The sequence below is a fragment of the Hypanus sabinus genome, chromosome 9, assembly GCF_030144855.1.
Source record: "Hypanus sabinus isolate sHypSab1 chromosome 9, sHypSab1.hap1, whole genome shotgun sequence".
NCBI classification, from domain to species: Eukaryota; Metazoa; Chordata; class Chondrichthyes; order Myliobatiformes; family Dasyatidae; genus Hypanus; species Hypanus sabinus.
In genome coordinates this window covers 104,996,883-105,008,217 of record NC_082714.1, presented here as the reverse complement: position 1 = coordinate 105,008,217, position 11,335 = coordinate 104,996,883, and positions in this window count along the sequence as shown.

Genomic DNA, 11,335 nt, shown 5'->3' with positions numbered 1-11,335 from the left:
GACAGTTCAGCTCTGCATGCCCAATAATCCCGAATGCACTTTGGACAGTCATTTTCAGCTGCTATCCATCCTTTCTGAGCTGCCTCTGAGTAAATTCATTGTTTCATCTGACCCTGCTGTTTTCCTAATCTTATCGGTTCCTTCGGGAGATACTGGAATGGAGGTGATAATCATGACAACATGGGCCTGTATATTTGCATTAACCTCTTGGTCACTCTTTTCTTTCTTGTTGACTGTTTGAGGCAACACATCAGCAGCAAACATACATTTTCCTGGTGTGAAGGTCGCCTGCAGCCTTATCAACATGCGCTATATCCTCCTGGGATAGACATTCAGTGGCTTGGACGTAATTGGTTTATGGTCTGCCCCACTTCAAAAGCTTGTCCACCTTTCGTGTATCTTCTGGAGCATTTCCTGTGTAGCAATAGTGGAATCACAAACCTGTTCCCTTTCTGACACCCTGTTATGCTTGTTCTCAAACAGTGTGGGTAAAAATGCTAGCTCGTATTTTATTTCTTGGTTTATCCATTGTCATCAATGAAGACCTCGACGCTATTAGTCATGATGATGATGGTGTCGAGATTAGCGCTTGATTTGGATTTAAGTGAGAGAGAGTCAGCCTCACTCTCTCTTCCCAATTCCCATCTGGAACCAGTGGCAAGACGAGTCGAGGCGGCTGGAGATGGGATTAGGCACAGTGGATGACCTTTGTGTCTTGTCATGCTCTATGCATTCCACGACGCTTGCAGGGACCGCCTTCTTGACCGTTGGACCTTCCATTGGTCTCGTCCGCTCAATCTGCCGGAGTCTATCTTCACATGCTGGGATAGACAACTCCCTGTCTCACCGAAGGTTTGAGACCCGTCGGCTACCCTCACCTGGTTTAGCTGGCTTGTCGAGGCCATTGCCCGGGGTGTGGCTGCTGTTGCATGCAAACAGCTACGGGAAGCCACAGGTAAGAGCTGAGTGCCAGGTGGGGACCAAAGGTGGAGAAACCGCCTGAAAAGGATGTGACATGTTCCCCCACCAGAGGTTCCCCTCCCTGACACCCCATACACCGTATTTTATTTACCGTAATGGCTTCAGCCTGAGAGCTCACCCACACCACTGCCAGTTCCAGATGCCCACTGGGAACTGCAGTTCTTTATTATGAACAAAACTCAGTAAAGAAGGCGAACGCAATGTTAGCATTCATTTTGAGAGGGTTAGAATATAAGAGTAAGGATATGATGCTGAGGTTTTATAAAGGATTGGTCAGACTGCACTTGAAGTATTGTGAGCAGTTTTAGGTTCTTATATAAGAAAGGATGTGGTGGCATTGGAAAGGGTCCAGAGAATGTTCACGAAAATTATCCCAGGAATGAAAGGGTTAACATATGAGGAGCATTCGATGGCTCTGGGCCTGTACTCACTGGAATTCAGAAAAATGGGGGCGGGGGGTTCTCATTGAAGCCTATCAAATATTGAAAGAAGTAAGTAAGAGTGAATGTGGTGATGTTTCCTATAGTGGGGGAAGTCTAGGACAAGAGGGCACAGCCACAGAATAGAAGGATATCCCTTTAGAACAGAGATAAGGTGGAATTTCTTTAGCCAGAGGGTGGTATATCAATGCCACAGACCACTGTGGAGGCCAAGTCATTGGCTATATTTAAAGTGGACATTGATAGGTTCTTGAATAGTAAGGGTGTCAAAGGTTACGAGGAGAAGGTAGCAAAGCAGACTTGAGGGGCTGAATGGCCTAATTCTGCTTGTATGTCTTATGGTCTTTTGACTGAATACCATCACTACTACTCCATGCGTGTTTTCAGGTTGTAAGCTGTGTGGCTAGGCATAGCTCAAATACCATCTATAACAATGCTGATGATACAACCATTGTTGGTAGAATCTCAAGAGGTGACGAGAGGGCGTATGGGAGCAAGATAAACCAACTAGTGGAGTGGCGTTGCAGCAACAACCTGGCACTCAATGTCAGTAAGACAAAAGAGCTGATTGTGGACTTCAGGAACGGTAAGACGAAGGAACACATACCAATCCTCATAGAGGGATCAGAAGTGGAGAGAGTGAGCAGCTTCAAGTCCCTGGGTGTCATGATCTCTGAGGATCTAACTTGTCTCAACATATCGAGGCAGTTATAAAGAAGGTAAGACAGCGACTGTGCTTCATTAGGAGTTTGAAGAGATTTGGTATGTCAACAAAAACACTCAAAAGCTTCTATAGATGTACCGTGGAGAGAACTCTGACAGGCTGCATCACTGTCTGGTATGGGGCGGTGGGGGGGGGGGGGGGGGCTACTGCACAGGACCGAAAGAAGCTGCAGAGGGTTGTAAATTTAGTCAGCTCCATCTTGGGTACTAGCCTACAAATTACCCAGAATATCTTCAAGGAGCGGTGTCTCAGAAAGGCAGCATCCATTACTAAGGACCTCTAGCACCCAGGGCATGCCCTTTTCTCACTGTTACCATCAGGTAAGAGGTACAGAAGCCTGAAGGCTCACACTCAGCGATTCAGGAACAGCTTCTTCCCCTCTGCCATCCGATTCCTAAATGGACATTGAACCCATGAACAGCACCACACTTTTTAAATATATATTATTTATGTTTTCTGCATGGTTTTTAATATATTCAAATATACTGTAATTGATTTACTTATTATTATTATTATTATTTTATTTGTTTCTTTTATATTATGTATTGCATTGAACCGCTGCTGCTAAGTTAACAAATTTCACGACACATGCCAGTGATAATAAACCTGATTCTGATGTTTCCTCTGGTGCTTTTGCCAATCACTTAAATTTGAATCCTCTAATTTTTGAAAGTGGTTTCTTCTCATTTATCAACATGCAGAGATTTGCGCCAACTGTCAAAAGTGCTATTATTAATTGCTAAAGAAATGTTTTGTCTTAGTGCAGAGCCCTGGGAACAGTGAGATGGAAAATTCATACATAAAAAAATTCTGGTAACTCTTTGTAGTCTGAATTTCTTGATGAAGATCTTGATTCATGAATTCTTGCTTTGCTAACGCAGCTATAACCTTTTGATTTATTAACATCTCTCACCATCACAAACAAGCGGGTACACATAACTTTGGGACCAATTACAGTGGCTTTAAGATTAGCTTCTGCAATCATACTAATGCTATCAACTTGGAAATACCTCTAGCTATCATACTTGCGGAAGACTGTAACTCAGTGAAGGAACTGAGGACAAATAACCAGCCTGTTACAGTAATGTGGCCTTTATATGAAACCAAAACCTGACATCATGGTATGTGTACAAGGGGGCATATTGGCCTATCCAGTGTTAATTCTTTAAATCACCCCATGGTGTATCCTTCTGTTTTTGTTAATTATTCCAGAGTTTAGACTTGAGCACTACTGGATTTCCGTCATAAGAAAGACTTGTTCCAACTTGTTCCGACTTGACCCAAAACAGACTTTACATAATTTGCCTTTTGCTGGTGACTGCCCAGCCCAGGAAGATCATCAGACACAATTTTCTTTCTAGACAGAAGAGGTCGGTCTTCCCTCACTAATATGAGTCTGCACTAGCAATTGACGTTGTGGCTCCTTTTGTGTACTGCCCCTCATGGTTGTAAATTTCCCTCCAGTCTCAGTGACCTGATACTTCAGGTGCAAACTGAGCGGTGTACTGTTCGGCTTGTAACACTTTACAACCATATCGATGATATCATTTCCATGAACACAACTTGTTATTTGTTGTTCCTGTGATTCCACATTTCTTTCATAGTGTGTGAAAAAACAAATAGAATTTTGTTTAAATCTGTGATTAAACATCAGCTTGTCTAAGCAGAACTCAGACTGACTTGATTGGCTGGATAATTGAACAATGCAATTCAATCAAATCTCCTTTGATGTCTCTGACTTATGCAAAGAAAACAACTTGGCACCTGAGAGAAGGCAACCAGATATTTTTGTGGGTAAATAAGTATAAGGGCTGAAGGTGATATTGCATAAACCAGTCAACAACCTTGATTTGATAATGGACAGGAAATCAAACACATGTTCAGAGGTTGGTTTTGGGCAGCAGCTTAAAGGGGCAGGGGTCAGACAGAGGTGATTAACGACAACTAAACTTAAGATGCTTTAACAGTCTGTTTCTATTTTCTCTATTTTCTTGTTGACAGATTGACAAAGGAAATATGCTTTTAAAATAAGCACTGAGAGATAATGTCGAAGCTCAAAAGGATGATGAAAAGCTAGAATCGGTATGACAATTAGTTTGACAGCAGTTTTGTTAATTGAGGGAACACTGGAAACTGGCCAGATTATGCTGCTTTCTGAAAGGACCGAGTTCAGTTTTACTTGCCTCTTCCTCTCACTGAGCAATCCTGTCCAAGGAGATACTGCAGAACACGCTTCTCTTCACTGAGACGGTTCGCTCTCAATCTGCATCATTCTCAGAAAATAGTTCCATTCCATCCCTTAATCTTCTATCAAAACAGTGAGTGTACAATATAGCAAAACTCTGCAAGGATCCAGAGGACAAGGATTGGGTGCCACGTGCAAGCCAGAGTTGGAATGGCAGGATAGCTAGAATGAATATGTGGCTTGAGTGGTGGTGCAGGAGGGAGGGTTTCAGATTCTTGGGGCATCGGAACCACTTCTGGGGGAGGTGGGACCAGTACTGTGCAGACGGTCGACATCTGAGCAGGGCCAGGATCTATGTCCTAGGGAGATTGTTTGCTAGTGCTTTTGGGAAGGCTTTAAACTAATATTTGTCAAGGAGATGGGAACCCACATGAAAAAGAAGAGGCCAAAGCTAAAGTTAGTGAAGAAAAACGTAAGAGTAGAGTGCATAAAAGTAAAAAGCAAAAATCGTGTCGGTCACAAGATTCTAAAAGGACAATGAGTATAAGGGCACTTTATCTAAATGCCCGTAGTATTAGAAACAAGGTTAGTGAACTTGTGGCACAGATCAGTACCAAGGCACATGATTTAGTGGCCATTATAGAAATCTGGTTGCAAGGTGGAGATGACTGGGAATTAAATATCCAAGGGTATCAGGTAATAAGGAAAGATAGGCAGGAAGGCAGAGGAGGTGGGGTGGTGCTCCTGATTAGGGATGAGATCAGGGCAATTCTGAGAGACGATATAAGATCTATGGAGCAAATCTGGGTAGAGATTAAGAATAGTAAAGGGAAGAAATCACTGGTGGGTGTTGTCTATAGGCCACCTGATAAAAGTATTGCAGTGGCAGAGGCGATTAACCAAGAAATAACTGAGGCTTGAAAGAACGGAACGGCAGTTGTCAAGGGGGATTTTAACTTCCACATAGATTGGGTGAATCAGGTTGGTCAAGGAAGTCTTGAGGAGGATTTCATAGAATGCATTCATGATGGCTTTCTTGAGCAGCATGTTAGTGAACCGGCAAGGGAAAATGTTATCTTAGATCTAGTCCTGTGCACTGAGACAAGTAAGACTAATGATCTTGTAGTCAGGAATCCTCTTGGAAAGAGTGATCATAGTATGATTGAATTTTGCATACAGATGGAGAATGAAATAGTTAGATCTAAAACTGGTGTGTTATGCTTAAACAAGGGAGACTACAATGGGATGAGTGAGGAATTGGCTAATGTGGATTGGGAAAACAGGCTATTTGGTAGGGCAGTTGAGGAACAGTGGAACACTTTCAAAGAGATTTTTCACAGTGCTCAACAAAAGTATATTCCAGTCAAAAGTAAGAACAGTAAGAGAGCTGGTCTTAGATAACTAAGGAAGTGAAAGATAGTATCAAATTAAAAGCTTGTGTACAAAGTTGCAAAGAGTAGTGGGAGACTGGAAGACTGGGAAAACTTCAAAAAGCAACAAAGAACAACTAAACATAAAATAAGGAAATGGAAGATAGAGTATGGAAGTAAATTAGCACAAAATATAAAAACAGCATAAGTTTTTATAAACATATAAAGTGGAAGAGGGTGGCTAAAGTCAATATAGGTCCCTTGGAAGACAAGAAGGGGAAATTGATATTGGGTGATAAGGAAATGGCTGAGGCATTGAACAACTATATTGTGTCAGTCTTCATGGTGGAGGACACATCTAATATGCCAAAGAAGGATGTTATGGATGAAATGGGAGGTGAGGACCTCGATAAGATCACTGTCACTAAAGAGATAGTGAGGAGCAAACTAGAGGGCCTGAAGGTAGATAAGTCCCCTGGTCCTGATGAGATGCATCCCAGGGTACTGAAAGATTTGGTGGAGGTTATAGTAGACGCATTGGTAATGATTTATCAAAACTCTCTAGACTCTGGGCAGGTCCCGGTGAATTGGAAGACAGCAAATGTCATGTCACTTTTTTAAAAAGGATATAGGCAAATGACAGCAACTATAAGCCAGTTAGCTTAACATCTGTAGTCATGAAAATGCTTGAAGCTGTCATTAAGGAAGAAATAGCGAAATGTTTAGAAAGGTGTGGTTCCATTAGACAGACGCAGTATGGATTCAGAAAGGGCAGGTCCTGTTTGACAAACTTACTGGACTTCTTTGAGAACATAATGAGTGCAGTGGACAGAGGGGAACAGATGGATGTTGTATACTTGGATTTCCAGAAGGCTTTCGATAAGGTGCTGCACAAGAGACTTATAAATAAGATACAGATACATGGAGTTGGAGAAAGTGTATAGGGATGGATAGTGGGTTGTTTAACCAATAGAAGGCAGAGAGTTGGTATAAATGGGTGTTTCTCCGGTTGGCAGTCCATGGTGAGTGGGGTGCTGCAGGGGTCGGTTTAAACAAGGGAGACTACAATGGGATGAGGGAGGGGTTGGTTAATATGGATTGGAAGCACAGGCTACTTGGTAGGGCAGTTGAGGAACAGTGGAATACTTTCAAAGAGATTTTTCACAGTGCTCAACAAAAGTATATTCCAGTCAAAAGTAAGGACAGTATGTGTGGGGAGAGCCAGCCTTGGATATCTAAGGAAATAAAAGATAGTATCAAATTAGAAGCTCATGTATACAAAGTCACCAAGAGTAGTGGGAGACTGGAGGATTGGGAAAACTTCAAAAAGCAACAGAGAACAACTAAACAAGAAATAAGGAAGGGGAAGATAGAGTATGGAAGTAAATTAGCACAAAATATAAAAACAGATAGCAGAAGTTTTTATAAATATATAAAGTGGAAGAGGGTGGCTAAAGTCAACGTAGGTCCCTTGGAAGACAAGAAGGGGAAATTGATATTTACCATTGTTTACCATTTACATTGATAATTTGGAAGAGGGGACTGAGTTAGTGTGGCAAAATTTACTGATGACACTAAACTGAGTGGAAAAGCAAATAGTACAGAGGATGTGCAGAGTCTGCAGAGGGATATAGATAGGTTAAGTGAGTGGGCCAAGGACAGGCAGATGGAATACAATGCTGGTAAATATGAGATCATACACTTTGAAAGGAATAATAGAAGAGTAGATTATTATTTAAATGGTGAAAGATTGCAGAATGCTGTTGTGCAGAGGGACTTGGGAGTGCTTGTTCATGAATTGCAAAATGTTGGTTTGCAGGTACAATAGGTTATTAAGAAGGCAAACAGAATGTTGGCCTTCATTGCTAGAGGGGTTGAATTCAAGAGCAGGGAGGTCATGCTGCAACTAAACTAAGGGTACTGGTGCGGCCACACCTGGAGTACTGTGTGCAGTTCTGGTCTCCATACTTGAGGAAGGATATACCGGCTTTGGAGGCAGTGCAGAGGAGATTCACCAGGTTGATTCCAGGGAGGAAGGGGTTAACCTATGAGGAGAGATTGAGTCACCTGGGACTACACTCTCTGGAATTCAAAAGAATGAGAGGGGATCTTATAGAAACATACAACATTTTGAAAGGGATAAATAAGATAGAAGTAGGAAAGTTGTTTCCATTGATAGGTGAGACTAGAACTAGGGGACATTGACTCAAGTTTTAGGGCAGAAGATTTAGGATGGAGATGAGGAGAAACTGTTTTTCCCAGAGAGTGGTGAGTCTGTGGAATTCTCTGCCCGGGGAAGCAGTTGAAGCTTCTGCACTATATGTATTCAAGTTAGATAGGTTTGTACATCGTAAGGGAATTAAGGGTTAAGGGGAAAAGGCAGGTAGATGGAGCTGAGTTTATGGACAGATCAGCCATGATCTTATTGAATGGCAGGGCAGGCTCGATAGGCCAGATGGCCTACTCCTATTTCTTATGTTCTTACAACAGAAGGCAACTAAAAAAGCAATAAGGAGAGAAAAGGTGAAATAGGAAGATAGCCAGTAATATAAAAGAGGATACCAATTTCTTTTCAGATGAGTAAGGAGAGGTGAGAGTGAATATTAGGGCACTAGAAAATGATGCTGGAGAGGTAGTAATGGAGGGCAAAGAAATGGTAGATGAACTGAATAAGTATTTTTTGTCAGTCTTCACTGTGTAAGATGCTAGTAACATGCCAGAAATGTGAGCATACTAGAGGGTTGAAGTAAGTGTAGATTCTATTACTAAGGAGAAGGTGCTTAGGAAAGTGAAAGGTCTGAAGGTAGATAAGTCACCTGAACCAAATGGACTACACCCCAAGGTTCTGGAAGAGGTAGCTGAAGCCACTGAGGAGACATTAATAGTGATCTTTCAAAACTCACTAACTTCTCGAATGGTTTCAAAAGACTGAAAAATCTCAAATGTCACTCCACTCTTTAAGAAGGGATGGAGGCAAAAGATGGGCAATTACAGGCCACATAGCTTGACTTCAGTGGTTAGAGTTCATTATTGAGAATCAGTATTCGGGGTACTTGGAGGGATATGATCAGAATAGGTGAGGCATAGGCAGCATTGCTTCCTTAAGGGCTAATCTAGCTTGACAAACCTGTTGGAATTCTTTGGGGAAATAACAGTCAGGATAGATAAAGGAGAGTCAGTGGATGTTGTTTATTTGTATTTTCAGAAGGCCTTTGACAAGGTGCCACACATGGGGCTGCTAAACAAGATAAGACAGAAAATTGCCTGACCGCCAGAAGGCAAAGAGTGGGAATAAATGGGGACATTCCAGGTTGGTGTTTCACAGGTGTTGATGTTCTGTTGGCTACTTTTCATGTTATGTGTTAATGATCTAGATGATGAGATTGATGGCTTTGTGGCCATATGTGAAGACACACACTCAAAGTCTTAGGAACAGCCTCTTCTGAACAGTCCATGAACACTATCTCTCAATTTTGTCTTCAGGAAATTTTCCAGAATGTAGAGGTACTGGACCTCCTCTTAGGGATTGAGACAGAGCAGGTGACAATAGTGTGTGTAAGGCAACACTTTGTGATCAAAATCCCATTAGTTTTCAGATAATTTTGGAGGAGGATAGGTTGAGATTCTAAATTGAAGAAAGGCCAATTTTGATGTGAACAGAGGGGATCCAGTAGGTGTAGATTAGGATAAGTTGCTTTCTGGCAAAGCGATGCCTGTTAAGTGGGAGTCCTTTGAAACAGAAATATTGAAAGCACAAAATTTGTATGTTCCTTTTAGAATGAAAGGCAAGCCAAGGGGTTTTTTGAAACCTTGGTTATTGAGGGATATTGAGGTCCTGGTAAAAATAGGAGACACATTTCAGATGTAGGCAGTTAGGATCAAATAAGTTTCTTGAGGAGTATAAGAAATACTTATAAGAGAGAAATCAGGAGGGCTAAAACAGGGCATGAGCTTGCTTTGGCCAACAAATTAAAACAGAATCCTAAGGGTTTCAACAGCTACATTAAGAGCAAAAGGATAGTAAGGGACAAAAATTTTTTTTTTTTTTGAAAATCAGCATGGTCACCTGTGCGTGAGATGGAGGGATCTTAAATGGAGTTTTTGCATCTGTATTTATTCGGGAGATAAACACAGAGTCTATAGGACTGAGGCAAAAGAGACTGTGTAACCAGATAATAAAAGAGGAGGCGCTTGCTGTCTTGATGTTATTATGGTGTATAAATCCCCAAGGCCTGACAAGGTGCTCCCTTGGACCTTGTGGGAAGCCAGTACAGAAATTACCCTGCCCCTAGCAGAGATATTTAAAACTTCCTTGGTCACAGGTAAGGTGTTGGAGGATTGGAGGATAGCTAATGTTCCATTGTTCAAGAAATGCTCTAAGAATAAGCTGGGAAATTATAGGCAGGTGAGCCAGATGTCAATTATGGGTAAATTATTGGAAGATATTCTAAGGGACAGATCATATAATTATTTGGATAGACTGAGCCTGACTAATCTTAGTCAACATGGTTTTGTCCATGGCAGGTCATGGTCTAACCAATCTTATAAAGTTTTTTGAGATGGTTACCAGGAAGATTGGTGAAAGAAAGTTGGAAATTGTCTACATGGACTTCAGCAAGGCCTTTGACAAAGTCCTGTAAGGGAGGCTGGTCTAGAGGGTTAAATTGCTTGGGGTTTAGGATGGAGTGGGAGAAGCCGGAGACTGGAGGCCTGTAACTAGTAGTGCGCCGCAAGGATCAATGATGGGTCTGTAGCAATGATCTTGATGACAACATGGTAAAAAGGATCAGCAAATTTGTAGATGATACCGAGAACAAGGGTGTAGCGGACAGCGAGGAAGACTATCAAAGCTTGCGGCAGAATCTGGACCAGTTGAAAAAGTGGGCTGAAAAATAGCAGATGGAATTAATGCAGACAAGTGTGAGGTGTTGTACTTTGGGAGAACAAACCAGGGTAGGACTTATACAGTGAACAGTAGGGCACTGAGAGTGCTGTTGAATAGAGGGATCTGGGAATACAGATCCATTAATCCCTGAAAGTGGTGTCACATTTAGATAGGGTTGTAAAGAGAGCTATTGGGATAATGGCAAAGTACTGAGTACAGGAGATGGATGTTATGTTGAAGTTGTACAAGACATTGGTAGGGTAATTTGGAATACTGTGTGCAGTTGTGGTCACCTGCCTGCAGGAAACATATCAATCAGATTGAAAGAGTGGAGAAAAAATTTACAAGGATGTTGCTGGGACTTGAGTTTTTGGAAAAAGTTGAATAGATTAAGGCTTTATTCATTGAAGTGTAGGAGAATGAAGGCAGGTTTGACAGACGTATGCAATATCATGAGGGGTATAGATAGGGTAAATGCTAACAGGTTTTTTTCACTGATGTTGTGTGAGACTACAGCTAGAGGTCATAGATTAAGGATGAAAGATGAAATATTTAAGGGGAATCTGAGGGGAATTTCTTCACTCAGAGGATGGTGTGAATATGGAATGAACTGCCAGTTGAAGTGGTAGCTGTGGGTTAAATTGTACATCAGGGACAGGAGTTTTGGAGGGATATCGACTGTGTGCAGGCAGACTAGTCAAGAATTAGCAAGTTGGGCTGAAGTACCTGTTTCTGTGCTATAACGCTCTA